Here is a 20,566-nt window from a genome sequence, read left to right as displayed (position 1 = left end):
TATGTACCGATCTGTGCGGATTATTAATTAGCAGTTAGTAATCCTATGATCAGGAACTATTTAAGTTTAGAGTTATCATCTTTTAGGTCTCACTATTATGATCTCATCATAATCTATAAAAAGCTTTACTTTAAACTATGGTATATCTTATTTAAACACTTAAATAGATAGAGCCCGTAATAAAAACAAAACAAGTATTTTATTAATATCAATAAAATCAAAACAGATTACACAGGAAGTTATTCCTAAATCCTAATACATGATTGGACTTAGGACATATTCCTTTCAATCTCCCACTTTTACTAAAGCCAATCACTCTGGTATCTAATACCCATCTTGTCTTTATGACGATCAAAGTGACTTTCATAAAGTAGCTTTGTGAGTGGGTCTGCTATGTTGTTATGTGTGTCAACTCTATTTCAATACAACACAAGAAATGTTACCGCGCTCCCACTGACCCTTTTGTAGACACATGGTTCATCTACGTTTTTGATAAAACCAAACTCTTTGATTGTCTCATCAAAACGGATGTTCCATTTACAAGAAGCTTGCTTTAAACCACATATGGTTCACAGCAGTTTACACACTCAATTTTCATTTCCCTTGGAAAGAAAACCATCTGGCCATTTGCCAGATTTCATAGTCGTAGTAAGCAGCAATCGCAAGCAAAATCCGAACTGATTTTAACAGGGCTACAGGTAAAAGGTTTCATCAAAATCAATCCATTGCCTTTGTTTGAATCCTTTTGCCAAAAGCCTGGCCTTATAGGTCCCCACCTGGCCATCTGCTCTAATCATTCTTTTGTATACCGTATACATAGATTCCATTCCGGATTTCATGGCACTTTGCCATTTCTCTGAGTCAACACTACTCATAGCCTCATTATAGGTCACATGGTCGTCATCATCAATGATCGACAACTCATTGTCATTCTCAATGACAAGGCCATATTACCTCTCAGGTTGGCGAGACACTCTCCCTGACCTACGAATGGGCTGTTCCACAAAAGGTTGTTCAGTCAGAACAGGTGTTTCCACTTGATCCGTAGTAGTTTGTGCTTCTTGAACTTCATCAAGTTCAATTTTGCTCCCACTGTTTCCTTCAAGGATAAACTCCTTTTCAAGAAGGTAGCATGTCTGGAGACAAACACCCGATGATCGATATTCCAGCTTATCTGGGTCAACTTTCTTGACATAAGCTGGACATCCCCAAATCTTAACGTGTTTAAGACTCGGTTTCCTTTCTTTCCATATCTCATACGGAGTTTGAGGAACAGATTTGGAAGGCACCTTATTCAGTAAATATGCTGAGGTTTCCAATGCATAACCCCATAGGAATACTGGAAGATTTGCATAGCTCATCATGGACCGAACTATGTCTAACAAAATTCGATTTCTCCTTTCAGATACCAATCTGGAGGCGTCCACTGGGAGACTATACCATTTACTTTGAGATAATCCAGAAACTCTCCATTCAAGTATTCACCACCTCGATCTAATCGAAGAATTATAATACTATGTTTGGTTTGTTTCTCCACTTCATACTTATACTCTTTGAACTTTTCAAAGGCTTCAGACTTGTGTCTCATCAAACACATATCCGAATCTAGATCTATTATCCATGAAAGTTATGAAGTATGAAAATCCACCCATGGCTTGCGTAGACATTGGTCCACATACATCTGTGTGTACCAATCCTAGCAAATTTGCAGTCCTCTCTCCATGTCTACTAAATGGAGACTGCAGTGCCACTATAAAGTGAGATTTTTATCATCCCTTTTCTTTTATTAGTTTGTTCAATCTGAAGTAAATTATGTCACATTTATACAGACCATTATTTAAAGTACCACGTCCATAAAGAATATTATCTCTAAGAATAGAACATTCATTATTCTCAATAATAAATGAAAATCCATCCAAGTCTAACATGGGAATAATATTCCTCACAATCGAGGGAACAAAATAACAATTATTTAAAACAATAGTATTGCCCGTAGGCATATGTAAATGAAATGATTCTACATCTACAGCAGCAACTCTTGCTCCATTTCCCATCAGTAGAATCACCTCCTCTTCCTCAAGAGTCCTACTTCTCCTTAGTCCCTGCAACAAATTGCAGATATGAGAACCACAGGCGGTATCTAATACCTAAGTAGAAATTTGATACATATTAACTTCTATCATGAACATACCTGAATCAGAAGCGGTAGTTTCACTACCCATCTTCTTCTTCAATTCTGTAAGGTAAACCTTGCAGTTCCTCTTCCAGTGCCCCACCTTGTTACAGTGAAAACAAACAACTTTGCTCTTGGGGTCTTCAGCTTTTGGTGGAACCGGCTTTTCTTCACCTACTTTCTTCTTCTTGGAAGGGTTCCTCTTCTTTTTCTTAGGACTGGAACCTTCACCAATTAGAAGAACAAAACTCTTCTTAGGGGGAAAATTCAATTCCGCAGTCTTCAACATGTTGTGGAGTTCAGGCAGGCTGACATCCAACTTATTCATGTGAAAGTTCACAACAAACTGCGAGAACAAACTCGGAAGCGATTGCAAGACCAAGTCTTGGCTCAGCTCCCCATCCATGGCAAAACCAAGTTATCCAAGACGTTCAATCAAATTGATCATCTTTAAGTACATGGTCATTCACAGATGATCCCTCAGACATCCTACAACCGAACAACTCCTTCGATATCTCATATCGAGCTGTCCTCCCTGCCACATCATACAACTCTTGTAGATGCATGAGGATAGTGTGAGCATCCATATGCTCATGTTGCTTCTGTAGCTCAATGTTCATGGAAGCTAGCATGATGCATTGAGCAACATTTGTATCATCTACCCACTTACGATACACAACATGTTCATCATTATGTGCATCACTCGCAGGTTCAGTAGGCTTAGGTGAGTCAATCACGTATTCCAGCTTCTCAATCCTGAGAACAATTCTCAAGTTTCGAAGCCAGTCAGCATAATTAGGACCAGTCAACTTGTGAGCATCTAGTATGCTCCTGAGTGATAGTGCAGAAAACATAATATAGTAAATCTGTAAATGATAAACACATAACAACACTTAGAAAATATTCGATTTCATTTTAAAACACTATATGAATCGGGTCTTTATTCATAAGTGGCTCCCACTAGTTTATCTAATTTATTCAACCCCCTACGTGAAAAATTAAGCATTCATAATGCTAGTGGGAATAGGGATCCTACATTCCATCACACAACCTCGGCTGTGGCACGAAACGTCATGTAATGTTCAATAGGCAGACAACTCTTGTCAATTACATCTTATGTTATTCCCTAATCAAACTTTAGCCTCTTGAATACTTGAGTCACGGCTGTGGTACGACAAACTCAATATTCTAAGTCAAGTCTAACCCAACATTCCGTACAATTGAATCAGTCCCCAAAGGCCCACGGCTGTGGCACGTAACGACCTTTAGATTCTTATTCAATGTACACATCTCTATGTAATAGACAAGTATTTCTTATTTCGAAATCAAAGCCCTCGGCTGTGGCACGAAACGACAATGATTTAAAAATAAGAACTACTTTCTATCATGTTGGAAGGCTATGACCGACACAAGCCCGTTGTGTCATTGGCCAATTACTACTTGATATTATTTAATTTTAGAGGGATTATATTACGTTACAATCATAATCATATTATAAAGAAATTCTTCCTTTTAAATTAAATATTTCAAATCAATAATCAATAATCAAATGATTCCCAGATCAGGTGGAGCATTGTCAAGAGGCGTCACTTAATAACCCTTTCTTACAGATAGAAATTTGTTGTTGACAGAATCATCCTTTCTCTCATATCGAAAATTAATATTCAATTACGTGTTTCATAAACACAAGAATCTCATGATTGTATTCATAATATTATTATTAAGGTTATGAAACAATTTCACTATACTAGGTTGTCTAACAAACGCCTTATGTTCATTTAAGTTCACCTAAATCTATCATCGCATGATAAACTAAGCATATATCACATATATAAACATGAATAAACATCAAGGTAGGCATGTTATATCATCTAGTATATTAGTCTAAGCAATAAACATCTCTATGTATCACATGAAGCACTTAAAAGCAATTCAAACGATCAAAAACAGCTTTAAAACACTTCTGTTAGCTATAAACAATATGAAACAATTTCATAAAATATCATATAATATACCATTAGAAGCGTCTCGAAAAGACGAATCTAACGGCACCAAAATCGCCCAATTCTGAGCTGCCACGCGCCCGCACACGCCGAAAGAAGATCTCCCACGCGCCCCCACGCGCACACGCGCTGTCAGGCGCGTGTCAGACTCCCGTCCACGCGCCCCCACGCGCACACGCGCCTCACGCGCCCGTAACCCTGTGCTGACGTCAGCATGACGTCATCTGATGACGTCAGCATGACATCTGACCTTTGACCAGCACGTGGCTGACACACGCCGCGCGTGGGCCTGGAGCGCGTGAACCCCACGCGCGCGTGGCAGACGCGCGGTCCTTCCCTCTGTGACAGTCGTCGTTTGTCTGACACCTCTCGAAGAACGTGCCGCCGTACTTTTCTTTCACTGACAGCCGTGCCTGACTGTCTTCTTCCTTTTCCGTGCAGCATTCATCACAGCAGTACAGATATAACAGTAGATGCATAATATATATATACTTACAATTTATATATATATATATGATTATTTAATTACGAATTTAATTGTAAGAACTTCAAAAATTCATAATAAAAAATCTATACATCATAAAATTATGAAAAAAATACCCAGACGATCTATAATATTTGTAGAACCCAGATCAACATTCAAAATTATTCAGAGAAACGATTTCTCATCAGACATAATTAATCCATAATATAACTTGTAAAAATCATAATTAATTCATACAAGCACATAAAATTCTGAAATGTTTACCACAGATCTATATGCATACAACCTGGCTCTGATTCCATTGTTGGATTTTAATCGCAGCGGAGGCATGGTAAAACACTTTTACACATATAAAATCCAAATAAAAGCATATAAATCGTGGTAAAAACATATGGATCGATTACTAACCTTTAATATGCGATCCAAGAGCAACGATCGGAGATCCTTAGCAGCTGCTCCTCAAATGTGAAGCACTCCACCGGTATCCACCAAGAAAACGACGTTAAGGAGGAGGAGGAGGTGGAGAGAATTAGGTTTTATAAAATTTTGGGGTTAGAATAAAAATAGGGTTTATAATAGTATATTTATAGGCAAAATTTTCAGCTGAAATTTTCCCATAAATATTATTATTATTATTATCCCATTCATTATTCTCATTAATAATTAAAACACCTTTTAATTATTAATCCTTTTTCTAAACACTTTAGAAATAAGTTTCTCTCTTGATTTAATTTCCAAAAAATTAAATCCTTAATTAATAATATTAAGAACTTTTCTCAATTAATTTATAATCAATTAAATCTCATTTAATCAATTATTAATTTTGCCAATTAATTATTTATTTCACAAATAAATAATTATTAGCCATTATTAATTAATTCCTCCAGCATTAAATCATTCTCTTTTTATGGTGTGACCCTGTAGGTTCAATATTAAGCCGGTAGTAGAAATAAATAATAATAAAACTATTTTATCATTATTTATATAAATTCTCTAATTTATTAAATATGATTAATTAATTAATCACATTTATTCTACATCGGGAGGGATACTTCTCAGCATATCGCGACTATCCGGATAATATGAATTCACTGCTTATAATACCAAGAACCTATTCAGTGAATAGTTACCGTACAATAAACTCCTTCTACCCTACAATGTCCCGATTAAATACAAGGCATGGATCTCGTGTCAAGCCTATCTAATTCAATCACTTGCTTACCATTTACTATGCGTAGTTCTATGCAAATTAGAAACTCCTTTCTAATTTCATTCACTCTGGCCAGAGATTCCTGAACTAGCATAAGTGGATCAGCCTTGAACATTCGCTTCCTTCACTGGAAGGGGTAGATCCTTTATTGATCATACACTATCTTCGTGTACAAATTCCTATACCCAGTAGAGCCCTAATAATTATCCCTGGAGACTAAGAACTAAACCAAAGCATAGTTCAGTGTACACAAGATGACTATGATAACCTCAAGTCTAAGGATACTTATACAACTATCACTATGTGAACAACTGCTGACACGTGAGTGAAATCCATCAGTTGTTCAGCTGTGCGAGTCATGTTCAGTGAACTTATTCTATAATAAACACCTACATACTAGCTATATTGTCACCACACAAATGTCTATGAGAACAGACATCCTTCATAATGAAGCAAACATAGTATGTACCGATCTTTGCGGATTATTAATTACCAGTTAGTAATCCTATGATCATGAACTATTTAAGTTTAGAGTTATCATCTTTTAGGTCTCACTATTATGATCTCATCATAATCCATAAAAAGCTTTACTTTAAACTATGGTATATCTTATTTAAACACTTAAATAGATAGAGCCCGTAATAAAAACAAAACAAGTATTTTATTAATATCAATGAAATCAAAACAGATTACACAGGAAGTTATTCCTAAATCCTAATACATGATTGGACTTAGGACATATTCCTTTCAATACTCACACGCTCGATTTGGACTCCGGAATCACGATCAAAATCGCCTTTGATCCTCCTGCTCTGTTCTTCACAAACCCTAACCCTAGTTCCCTTTTTCTTTTTCTTTTTATTTTCTGATTTTTAATTATAATTAACTGATTTAATTAATAGTAATTCAGGTATTTATATTTATGAAAATAATACCCCTAAGTAAAATTAAGGGTCTAATTACACTCCTAATAAAAATATTTGGCCCCAATTTATATAATTTTTGGGTATTAATATTGAATTTTTAAATATCCAATAAATACAAAATAAATGCTAAAAATTCCCAAAAATTGTGAATATTACAAAAATACAAAGAAAAATGATATATGATAATTTCATGATCATGTAAAAATAAAGATGTAATTTTTGTGGGGTTTTTGGTACCCGAAGGGGTCCGGAAAAGTCATTTTTCGCGAAAAAGGTCAATTTGTAAAATGTCCAGGGGTTCAGAATAGCGATATGGTATAGGGCATTTTTAATAAAATAGGGCCAATGATTTTGTTTGAAATACAGGCTTTTAAAACATAGTTTTGAGTTGTGCGGGTTTTGATATAAAATATATAACGGGCGATAAAACGCTCAATAAATATCCAAAACACGTTTGGATCAAAATAGCCAACACATAACACATAGCAGTTAGGGTTTAATGACTTAACACATTTAATCACATAATAATACACATAATTTATCATTATTATAATATAATACAAACGTAATTTCTCGGTCGTTACACCTTCTATCAATTCTTTCTTGTTCATCAACCTCTGAATTATAAGAAACAACTACTGTAGTAAAAATTGATTCATCCAATACTTTGATCACCTTTTCATCAGTGTCAAAATCATTATCAGGTTCACAGCATCAAGATCTGCTTTTTCCTCAGGATGTGTGTCTGCTTCAAGAGACACGTTTGCATTAGTTATATCAACTTGAGCAATGTCAGCGGTTAATTTCTTCTTCCTTTGAACAATCATCTCTTCAGTATTCTCAACTTCTTTTGCTAAATCATGTCCTTGTACAGGAATAAAACCTTCTCTGAATAGGACATTCAGAAATGCAGAATCATTTGTAGACACTTGACTTAGTTTAGAAATTCTTCCTCTCCCTCTTCTTCCTCTAGCTCTTGTAGTTCTTCCACCTCTTTTTCCTCTTCCTTTAGAGGTGTTTGCTTCAGCTTCAATTTGAGCCGTTAACTCCTTCTGTTGCATAACTGCTTCTTTAGTTGTTAAATCAGGAAATTCTTCAGTTATCAATCCAAGAGCACTCCTGGAATTCTTTTGCTCAAACCTTTTATCTTTGTAGTATAGAACAATCTCTTCACCTGTTTCCTTGTGTCTGTAAGGAAAGAATAACCCTTTAACATCTGCTAAGTTAGAGATTGTAACATCACCAGTTTCAGGAGTATCAACATTAGTCTTGTGCTTAACTCCATGAGCACCAGTAGACTTTCCTCGTCCTGAAGAACTAGATCTTTTAGAATGTTGAGATTGATGAGCAGTAGAAGCAATTTGAACATTTTCAACCGGATTTTTATCATCATTACCATCAGTATCTTTATCTTTCCACTGAATAGAGTCAGGTGTACATTTTATAAAAGTTATCTTCTCCCCCTTTTTGGCATCAGTATTTGAAAGAAGAGAAAATATAGCATCCAGTTTATCATCCATTGAAGATACTTTATTTTCCAAGGAAGAAAATCGAGAATCCATGTTTTGTTGAGATTGAACCACGACTTTAACAGCATTTTTCACACTTATGAATTCAGCCGAAGTAAGTGAATTAATCATAAATGCATCAATCTTATTCTGGAAACTAGAATGAGATTTTTTCATATCAGCAAGTTCAAAGAGAATTCCTTTCACAGAAATGGTAGAGGCCTTAAGATGCAATTTAGTTTCAGGATTTTAAAGTTCATCATAGGCCCTGTGAACATGTTGCATACCAACAGCCGAAGAGATAGAAGTATGTGCATCTATTCATGCAAAATCCCATTCAGTCTTTCGAAAATGCTCAGCATTAGCATTTTAATAAGAAGGATCTACATTGAAATATGAAGAAGAACCAACATTTGACTTCTTAGATGTATCAATAGCAGTCTTAAGTTGAGCTGTGACAGAATCATCATGATCACTATCTTCATCAAAATCAGAGCTAGAAAGACCCTCAGAAGAATTTGCAGAGCTAGGCAGAATTGCTTTGCCTTTATGAGGATCCTTAGCAATAGGTGCCTATTCCTGATGAGATCCTAAAGGTGATTCCTCAAGTGGAAGTGATGATAGTGGTGGAATAAACAACGCATCAGGATGCTTTAACAAGCTAGTTAGGAGCAAGGAATTATTAGTAGAAACTGCTTAAATGGACAGTTGATCAACATCAGGATTTGTTGTAGCATCAGGATTTTATTTGTCAAGAGAATGAACTAGGCTAGCATTAGTACTGTGAACTGATGGTTCTTGTGGGGCCTGAGGAATATGAGCTGCTTTAGCAAGTATTGGTGAAGGTTCTTGTGTACTCTCCTCAAATATAAGATCATTAATAACTATATCCACCTTTGACAATACATCCTGATGAGCCTTCTTTTCTTGCAGCAGTTGTTCAGAGTCAGCAAGAAGATCACCTTCAGCAAAATAAACAATGATTTGTGCAGCCTCTTCGTCTGCATCTTCCCTTTGTAAAGATGGTTCTTGTGTGACTGGATGTCTCTCAGTTGCTAAATCCTTTTGAGACTTAGGTTCTTGTGGACTGACATCCATAGCAGAGGACTGAGCCTTTTTCTTCTTTCGAATGTACCTAACCATGTCTTCAGCTTTTCTTTTCAACTTGTTCTTGTCAGCTGTCTTGGGCACATCAGTTTCTTTGATCACTGGAAACTTTTTGATCAAAGCACTAGCATCAGTATTTGGCTCCTTGGTTCCAGTTGTGTCAACAGAGTCATCAAGAATTGCAACTGTTGATTTCTTTATCTTCATCCTTGGCCCAATGGGCATCTGATCATCAGAGTTAGAATCATCTTGAATAATCAGCCTTCTTTTTCAAAATGGAAAACATTCTTCTTTCTTCTCACTCTCACTCAGTGAGGCATGTCGAGCTCTCTGTTCAGATTGAACAGATTTCTTAACTAGCCTTTTCTTTAGTACAACTAATGCCTTTTGGGAGACATCAGAGGAGGCTAATTTAGTAGCTGGATTGGAGTTCTGTTTAGGAGAAGGAATGCTTGGGTTAGAGACAAGATGGGTAGTGTCTTGTTCCACAACATCAGGAAATGTTACAGAGGTGCCAGCATAAGAATTTGAGGCACTTGTGAAGGAGTAGGTCTATTTCTCAATAGAAATTGCCTGACCTCCTGAGGCAGGAAAGGAGGTCCTGAAAACTTATTCTTTTCATCTCTTTAATATGCTCAGTGATAGCCTTCTCAGAAATTTGAAATACAGGAAGAAATTCATCATTAGCAAATTCAGCATTAGGGCATAGAAAATTAAAAATCAGTTGAAGAAATCTAGTATACCCTATTACTCCTGATATATTTATTCTCTTAGCAATTATGAATTGAAGAATGGTGTTACCATAGTCAAAATTACCAGAGTAGAGAAGAGAGTACCCAATTTTCAGAGAAGTAGACGGAAGAGCATCAAAATTTATTGACTTATTCAAGAAACATCTGCTGATGCAATCAAAGAAGAAATTTCATTCTCTCTTTAATTTTGTCCTTGTCAATTTTCCAATTGTTGTGATGTCACCTTTATAGCTCAGAGTTCTGAGCATATCAAACAACTGCTCAGTTGCATAATTATTAGGAACACCATCACAAGCAGGCAATCTTAATGCTTGAACTAGAACATCAGCATTAACCTCATACCTGCATCCCTTATATTCAAAAGAGAAAGCAATATTTGTTTCATTAACTAGAGCTGTGTTGTATACCTGCATGACAGCCCTTTATGATACCTTAGTAGGATTTGTGAGAGCGCAACCAATTGGACATTGGAGTAAGAATCTTGTATATCATGAAAAGATTGAGGAAACTGCTGTTGTGAAAGTGGAGCCAAGTAGTTATTGGTTCCAAAAGTGTTGCCATGAATAATAGTGAAGAAAGGTGAAATCTCTGAAGATGACATGATGTTTGTAGGCGTTGAGGAAAAATATTCGTTAGATGTGAATAGTGAGGCTGTGTATATGATGATTGTGTCACATAAATTCTTGTACAAATATAAGTTTGCAAAGCTTAGTTGTATGTAACACACACAGAGAAGGAAGTTTAGTGAATTAGACTTCTGATAGTGGGTAATTACTGAAGAATATGAGTGGAAAATGGAGTAATGTGTGAAATTAGCAACAAAAGACGCACAGCTCTTTCAATAAATTGTTGTGTGAATTTATTCAACAATTTATCCACTTTTTGAACAATAATTAAGAAAACAATCACTTTTCAGCATTAAACAATTCATAAATAATTTTGCAATAATATTTTAAATTAAAACATGTTGACCTGTCATCAGTATTTGGAACCTCTTATCTTTCAGGATTTATCGATTCAAATTAATCAATATTTGTCAAAATAAATTAAGCTTATCAGAAAACCATAATTTTAATATCAAGAATCATCAAAAGATACATGTTAATTGTGTGATTTAGAAATTAACCGGCTACAATTAAGAATGAGCACATGCATACATAACTAAGGAGCATAGATTAGGTCTTGTAAGCAAAACAAACAAAATTTCATTAATAGTTCAAGAGAGTACATTTCATGAAATTTTTGATTACATGCATAGGTGAGTACAAGAAAATCCTATTCTAATAGAGAAGAACATCAACAACCTTAGTCAAAGAAGCCTAACAAAGCTGATGGTGAAGAGAAGCAGCTAGAGGATGTACAATATTAATGAAATGGTTGTAGAACCAGCTGAAATGCGCCATTATTTGAGAAGAAAGAGATATGAGAAATAAAAGTGAAGTGAGCATTATGTGTTTAGGAAGAGATGATTGGACTGAATGATGAATGATGGTTTAAGTAACTGATAGAGAGAGAGAGGGAATATCAAAAAACTGAGGGTCTGATTAATTATTAAGTGCAAAGTTAACTTAATAATTTAACCAAAAAATATCTTATTAAAGCGCGTCTTCCTAAACTGATTCGCAATGATGACTATGATATATATTCATACATGCACATTTAGCAAATAAATTCACTTAATTTATCATGCATATACTAAAATACATAAAAAAATCCCAGCTTAATATCTTGAACAACATTTAGGACACATCAGGATTTGATCAATATACATCGGGATTTGATCAAATATAAATTTAAAAGAAATTATCTATCCCAACTAACCATACCAAGTTCATTGACAAGCTTTGTAAATGTTGCTTGAGGTAATGGCTTTGTAAAGATATCAGCCAGTTGCTGATCAGTAGGAATAAAATGAAGCTCAATCGTTCCTTCCATGACATGCTCTCTTATAAAGTGATATCTGATGCTGATATGTTTAGTAAGAGAGTGTTGCACTGGGTTTCCTGTCATAACAATAGCACTTTGATTATAACAATAAATAGGAATTTTAGAAAATGATAATCCATAGTCCATGAGCTGATTCCTCATCCATAACAACTGAGCACATCAACTCCTAGCTGCAATATATTCAGCCTCAGCAGTTGAAGTAGAAATGGATTTCTGCTTCTTACTAAACCATGAGAAAAATCTAACTCCCAAAAAATAATAGCTCCCAGATGTACTCTTCCTGTCTATCTTGCAGCCAGCAAAGTCAGCGTCCGAATATCCACATAATCCGAAATCAGCTTCCCTTACATACCAGAGACCAAATGATACAGTACCCTTGAGGTATCTGAAGATTCTCTTCACTACAATAAGATGTGTCTCCCTATGATTTTCCTGAAATCTTGCACACAAATAGGTGGCAAACATAATGTCTTTCCTACTATCCGTTAGGTACAAAAGAGAACCAATCATACCTCTGTAGTTTGTGATATCAACTATTGTACCTTCATGAGGATCAAGCTTTGTAGCAGTTGTCATAGGAGTAGTTGCAGTTGCACTTTCTTGCATATTAAACCTTTTTAACAAATTCTTTGTATAGTTTGACTGATTAATGTAGATTCCATTATCAGTCTGCTTAATTTTCAATCCCAAGAAGTAACTCATCTCTCTCATCATGCTCATTTGATATCTTGATTGCATCAATTTTGAGAACTTATCACATATTTTTTGATTAGTTGATCCAAAAATGATATCATCCACATAAATATAAAATAAAAGCATATCTTTACCTTGATTAAGATAAAATAAAGTTTTATCTATTGTACCTCTTTTGAATCTACTTTCAAGCAGAAACTAAGCAAGGGTCTTATACCATGCCCTAGGTGCTTGCTTTAGTCCATAGAGTGCTTTATCAAGTCAATAAATATAATCAAGATGTTTAGGATCCACAAAACCTGGTGGCTGTTCAACATAGACTTCCTCTTCAAGTTTTCCATTGAGAAATGCACTCTTGACATCCATCTGAAAGACTTTAAATTTCTTGTGTATAGTATATGCCAAGAAAATTCTGATTGCTTCCAGCCTAGCAATAGGAGCAAATGTTTCATCATAGTCAATGCCTTCCTGTTGGGAATATCCTTTAACCACCAATCTTGCCTTGTTTATGACAATGGTTCTATTAGAATCAATCTTATTTCTGAAGACCCACTTTGTGCCTACAATTGACCTATTTTTAGGTCTAGGCACCAGCTTCCAAACTTTATTTTTTTTGAACTCGTTCAACTCTTCTTGCATAGCTATGACCCAGTCTGCATCTTTGAGTGCATCTTCTACTTTCTTTGGCTCATCTTTTAAAAGTAGATTGTGATACAAACATTCATTTTGAGTTGCACTTCTTATCTTTACACCTTCATCAGGATTTCCAATGATCAGATCAGGAGTATGATCTTTAGTCCATTTTCTGGCACTAGGAAATGTCATTCTGGAGCTAGATGCTCCCCCTGAATTGTATGCATCATCAAATACATTTGAGGCTCCCCCTAAATCAGTGATGTTATCTCCTGATGAAGTTTTGGGACTCGACTCATGTCCATCTGATATTGAATCAACATTGTATTCTGAATAACCAGATTGAGAGGAACTCTGAGTTGATTCTTCAGTGTTAGTACTATCAGTTGAACCTTGTTGTTGCTCCCCCTCAACATATGCAGGTTCATTAGTACAATGATCATCTTCAGAATCTGAAGGAGTATAAGGATTTCAATCATCAGTAATTGACAGTTCATTAGAGTTTGATGCAGATTCCAACAGTGCATTTTTAATTACAAAGATCATACTTTCATGTGAGTCTTCTTCAAAACCTGGAATCTTCTTATCATCAAAAGATACATTTATGGAGATAACTACAATATTTGTTTTCAGATTGAAAACCTTGTATGGTCTTGATGGTGAGTAACCAACAAAGATTCCTTGATCAGCTTTTAATTCAAATTTTCCTAGCTGATCAATATGAGTTCTCATAACAAAGCACTTGCATCCAAATACATGAAGATGTTTGAGACTAGGCTTCTTTTCTTTCATCATTTGATAAGGAGTGACACCATGTCTATTTATCAGTGTGATATTCAGAGTATAGCAGGCTGTGTTTACTACTTCAGCCCAGAAGTAAGTGGGTAGTTTGGTTTCTTGTAGCAGAGTCCTGCCAGCTTCAATAAGGGTTCTGTTCTTTCTCTCAACAACACCATTTTATTGGGGTGTGCCAGGAGCTGAGAATGGTTGTTGTGTGCCTTTGTACTTGCAGACTTCCTCCATTTTTGAGTTCTTGAACTCAGTGCCATTATCACTTCTCAGTATTTTCATTTTGAAGGTGGATCCATTCTCAATTTGCCTTATATGATCCAGAAGAATTTCTGGAGTTTCATCCTTCCTGTGTAAAAAATAAACCCAAGTGTATCTAGTGAAATCATCAACAATTACAAGTGTGTACCTTTTCTTGTTGATAGAAATTATGTTTAATGGTTCGAAGAGATCCAAGTGTAACATATGATATGGCTCAGTGATAGAGAATTATGTTTTACTTTTGAAAGATACTCTTCTTTGCTTGGATTTTTGACAAGCATCACAAAGACCATGAGATGAGTATAGCATATTTGGTAATCCTCTAACCAGCTCATTCTTGTCAAGTTCATTGATTGAATTGAAGTTGAGATGTGAGAGCTTCTTATGCTAATTCCAGCTCTCATCTACTGATGCCTTTGAGATAAGGCAAGTGGCTTCTTGATCAAGACTTTCATGTAGTCTTGCTTAATCCATATTGCCATGTCTATATCCTATAAAGACAATCTTCTTTGACTTGTTGTGAATAACTTCACAGTGAGAGTCATAGAACACCACATGATAACCTATGTCAGTGATTTGACTGATGCTTAGAAGATTATGCTTAGTCCTTCCACCAGAGTTACATTATCTAATGCTACCTTTCCAATTATCAAGTTGCCATATCCCAAAGTGTGTCCTATATTTCCATCTCCATAAGATACGTTTAGGCCAGCCTTCTTCTCAAATTCTGACAGCAGGGATTTATTTCCAGTCATGTGTCCTGAACATCCACTATCCAAGACAAGAGTATTTTTCTTGTTACCCTACAGTCAGAAGAGTAAATAATTAAAAGGATTTTTAAGGACCCACACTTGTTGGGCCCTCTTTTTGGAAAACTTAAGCCTTTATGATTCAGGAATACTTCTGACAGTTTTCCCTTGTCAGGATTTGTCTTATCAGAAGTAGATTTAGTAGAACTAGAAGAATTGAGCATATAAGCAGTTTTATTGAATTTAGGAAAAGGTTCATAATAGTTGTGATACAGCTTATGATAAGAACTACAAGTGTAAATTGAATGACAGCTACTACCACAATGAAAACAAGGATTTTGTAGTTTATAAAATACTGATCTACCCCTAACACCAGACTCAGGAATAACAGTTTTCATTTTTTTACTCATCTTGCAATCAATAGCAAGATGATTAGTATTACCACAATTAAAGCAAGTTTTTCTAGGAGCATTGAGAACAAACTTATAATTAGAATCTTTAGAGATACCTTGATTACCATTCCTGTTTCTTTTAGGACTTTTTACTTGAGGTTTGTCAGTAACCTCAGATAATTTCTTTTTCAATTGTCTTTTAGAAAAAAGTCCTATGTTCTTTTCTTTCTTAACAATCTTAATGGTTTCCTTGTTTTCCTTTCTTTGAGATTTATCACTTACTGACTTATCTTGGGATGCTGAGGTTGAACCCTTTTCAAAGATAGATTTGGGTTCATTAGCTTCTGAAGAGATAAACTTAACAGGAGTCTTAAGGGTAGTTTTATTTTCAGTGTCAACATCCTTAACTCCATCTACATAACCAAGGCATTCTTTCCAGTTTTCTTATAAATCATCTCATGAACCTTTTTGCCTGACACAGTCCAGGCATTAAGAGTTTTCCTCTCATTTTCTAATTCTTCCTCTAACATACTATACTTAGCCTGTTACGACCGGCATTTTATGTAATATTATTGTGGATTGGTATAATATTAAAGTCAAATGAAAATATATTCAATGATTGTACGCTAGTGTGAGTGAAAGTTTCTGCATTATAAATTTGCTTTGTGTAGTATATGATTTTTCAAAGCAAGAGTTTATTTAATTTCTTTATTTTTGATTTATAAAAATTTTCTTTTAAAAGGTATTTTTGTTCACAAATTTTGAAAATGATTTTATAAAGTCTCTAAAAATCCAAGTTATTTTATGGTATAAATTTTATAATTTTTGAACTTGTATTTTATTTTATAAAAATAAATCTTTAAAAATTTATTTGTTGTAATTAGCAATTTACATGGAAGCCCTTGCATGCAAATCACTCTTCTATTCTACCAAAGGGCAAAGGAGACCTTTCCAACCCCACTAACTCAATTGTTGCTAACCAAATTATCACACTAACCTTGCATGCAAAATGGCCTAACTTTAGCTAGAGGTCATTTTTGTATATTCTCACTTCCACTCATTCTTTTGTCAATCCAAAAGCATAAAACCAAAAACAAAGTGGGAGAAGTCATTTCACTCACTCCACACTCCAACACACCTCATTTTCCTCTCCTTCCCCTCCCTCCCTTTTGCTCTCGGCCGAACCCCATTTCCCCCACTCCCTTCCATTTTTCATTCCATTTCTCATCTTCCCTAGTGTAATTCTTTCACCTACATTTATTTTATATACTTCCCAAGAGTTTTGTGATTTGGAAGATGAAGTTTCATGGTTGCATGTGTAGTTTTGTGTGATCTCCAAAGAGAAACTCTTGATTCTTGTGAATTCAAGAGCTCTCTATGAGATATATTATGTATATGTGCTAACTAAGTGTTTTATGGAGATATCATGCTTTAAAATCCTTTGCATGCTACTGAAATTTTATTATATATTTATGTTTAGCCATGCATGTTAGTTTTAAGACATTAAAATGATGATCAACCATGTTTTGCATGCTACTCTTTTCGAAATCATGTAGTTATGTTTATAAATCTATAAATTCGAAATATGTGTGCTTAAAATAGATTGTTTTCATGATAAATTTCTTATTAATACTTAAAAGAAGTTATATTTCATGATTATTAAGGATGAGTATTAAGTGCAAGTCGATTTTGCAAGCATTTATAACTTTATGCCTAGCCGAAATCTTGTTATGTGCTTTTCATGAGTTGCATGTTATATATTTAGTTGCATGTTGTTGTTTTTGGGCAAGGATGATCTCACCCAAGTTTATTTTGAGAATAAGGGAGTTAGTTCAGTAGATTACCATGTATAAGTCTTGGTTTAAGTATTGAGTTGTTGTTAGTTGAGTTTGTCAAGTCAAAACCTTGGAAAATGAGAGTTATAGTTTCTGCAGAAAAATCAGTATAGCACCCTGAGGTTTAGAGTGAGTTTTGACCATGTCATTGTTGTGCACTTTGAGGACCAAGCTCCCAGAAGTTAGTATTGTGAGTATATAAAAGGTTTTAGGAGTTGGTTGGAGGTTTGCATGTCATTTGATTAGGTGCACAAGTAGAATCACAAAATCTGTCCAGCAGGGGACAGTTTTGTTGCAACTTAGAAATAGGGAGATTTGACCATGTCATGGGTAGGCCCTCATTAGGCCCAATTGGGCCTTAGTTAGAGGGTATGTCAGAGAAGTTTTTCCAACCATAGTTCATAGGATATGAGCTAGAACCATGTGTCACAAGTTAATTCAAGTCAGGGCATTTTCTGCCCAGAAAAACAGGGGAACCTTGGACTTTTAGCTTAGGCCCAAGAAGGCCCAAGCCAGGCCCTTGAGCCACATCAAGCTTGTGAGATGCCCTTAGGTCAGGAGAGTCTTGTGTAAAAGTTTTGAAGGAAAACTTGTAGTTTAAGAGTGTCTAATGTACTCAAGAAACCATAGTTGTCATTCTGAAATTTGCACCAGTGAGCACTATCACTTATCACATAGTTTTAGAACACTTAGAAGTGAGTATTAGGTCGACCACCATAGTTGTAAGATAGTATAAGGTCATTAGAGCAAAAGGCACAAGTGAGGGTCAATAGGTTTTGGATAATTTAGGAAAGGCACATCGAGTTAGGAAGCCAAAATTAGAAGACCTTGTCTAGTTTAGCGACCAAGTGACTTAAGTGGTGAGTCGAGATCATCCAAGCCTAGTGTTGCATTATGGTATATATGGTGTTATTTGGTGTTAATATATGATATGTGAATATGTGGCTATGTGTGTGCAATTGTAATTTAAAAGTGAATATAAATTAAGTGCATATAGGCCTAAGTGCCATCCGTGTTTAATTTCGGGTTGTAAATAGGTTAAGATGATAAGAATATATTATAATGAGGATTATTATTATTTATGTAGGATCTCGAGACGAGGGAAAACTTGCCATAAAAGTCGAGTGAAGCTCCAGTTGTTGCTCCTACCAGTCAGACCAGACCAGTCTATCTCAAGGCAAGTGATTCAGCTTGACCTTCGTATTTACCACAAATAGTTCTTATATATTGATGCAATTATCCTGAGTTATTTTGATATATTTAAATCAAGCGTATCTTTTGTTTATCTTTGAGTTACACAGAGATGCCATGAACCCTCGAGTACGTATTGCAAGTAGTTCAAAAGTCTTTCATGATAGTTTAATGCCATGATAAAATGAAGAGTTGATATATTACTTGATGGATCCTCTTGATTAACATGTTGACGTTTCCTAAGTATTAATATCTCATCCTGATACTTGAATCCCTATAGAACCTTACTTTGAATTCTGATAGTCAGATACTTACCAGCTTGATTCCTTATTGATTGATACCCTCTTTCATATCCTAAAGCTTGACAATTCTGATATATCCTGAGTTAAAGATCATTCTTCATACCTTAACACCCTTAGTATTCATGAAGCTTACCTTCTTGATGATCCAGCACCTGAACCTTGAAGAGAAACCATTGCTTTGAGCCTAAATTGGCATTACCCTTCATATTATCCATTAGCCTCACTAAATCCTCTTGTCCAATCATTGATATATGAAAACCATTCAATTACTTGAATAGAGAACAGTTTTGTGAATCATGGCTCTGATATTCAGTACCTTGTTTCCCGTGTTTCGAGTTGATCTATAATCCTTTGATAAAGTTGTTTACTGTAAAAAGAGATTTTGTCATAATTCGGCATCAGTTTTTGAAATAAATAAAATATGGGTTTTCAGTCCCAAAGGGGGATAAATGTTTTCTTGAATGGTGGATCTGGACTGAGACGCGAGTCCTTTCCGCACTTATATTAGGCTTAAAAGTTGCCTAGGGATTCCCATTAATGTTTTAGAACCCAGCGAGGTTCGGGATTACTTCGCGGCTGATCACCGGCTGTAATTCGTAGCGTCATAAAATGATTTTGATTAAGACATGATTTTAAAATTGTTTTGATGCAAGCAAAATGATGCCATCTCACATAGTTTTTATCTCTCGTTACCTTTGGTTATGACTTTCCATTGTAATTCTTAAAAGTATATCTCAATTTATGTTTTGTGTCGTACTATTAGAACTTGTTGAGCATTTGGCTCACTTCTTGCTTTACCCTGATATTACAGCTAGCAGCTATGGTTAGATTCAAGCAGACTGCCCGTAAGACCTGTGATGCTGATGCTTATATTCGAGCGCAGGTAGAATAAGTAATAATAGTTGTGTGAGGACTCGGTATTTGTAATCAGATGTAATAGTTGGTAGTGTTGGGCTGTTCCAAACCCTAGACTGTAAGATCTTGGTTTTGGTTGTGTATTCTTCATTAAAATGATGTAATAGCTATATTTATTTTGCTATTTAAGTTGGGGGTGTGACAGGTTTTGGTATCAGAGCTACGGTTTAGAGTCCCTGGACAGCCCAAATAGGTTATAGGATTTGTGTGTAGGTTATAGATATTATGCGAGAGAGTAGGTTAAGTAAATTATTATTAATACTCCTCTTATTGGTTGTCAGCAAAGGGCGCATTCCTCGTCATCCTCTGGGTCGGACGACACTATTGCTTTCTCCGTGTATGCTGAGTTGAGGCGCGAGTTCGACATGCTTCAGGGCAAGTACGACCGACTGATAGACCGACTGAAGAACGTGTATCCGGACAGCCGAAACTACGAAGGGAAGCCCAAGGAGCAGATGACTGCGAGACTTGAGACCTTGGTTCAGTACGTCAACACTAAGCTTGAGGAGATGCCAGCGCACCGAAACCGTACCAGCCAGTATGTCATTCAGATGGTGGCGGATGAGCTCCAGAGCATTGTGAAGACGTTTCGAGAGGAAAAGACTACCAAGCCCCGTTCAGATGGAGTGGAGCCTTAGTTCTTTCCATTTACCTTTCATGTTGTTGTACTATCAGACTCTATGGAATCCCCACATG

Source organism: Apium graveolens, chromosome 3 (genome assembly GCF_009905375.1).
Source record: "Apium graveolens cultivar Ventura chromosome 3, ASM990537v1, whole genome shotgun sequence".
NCBI classification, from domain to species: Eukaryota; Viridiplantae; Streptophyta; class Magnoliopsida; order Apiales; family Apiaceae; genus Apium; species Apium graveolens.
The sequence above is the reverse complement of the archived record's forward strand: the minus strand, read 5'-3'. Positions refer to the sequence as shown.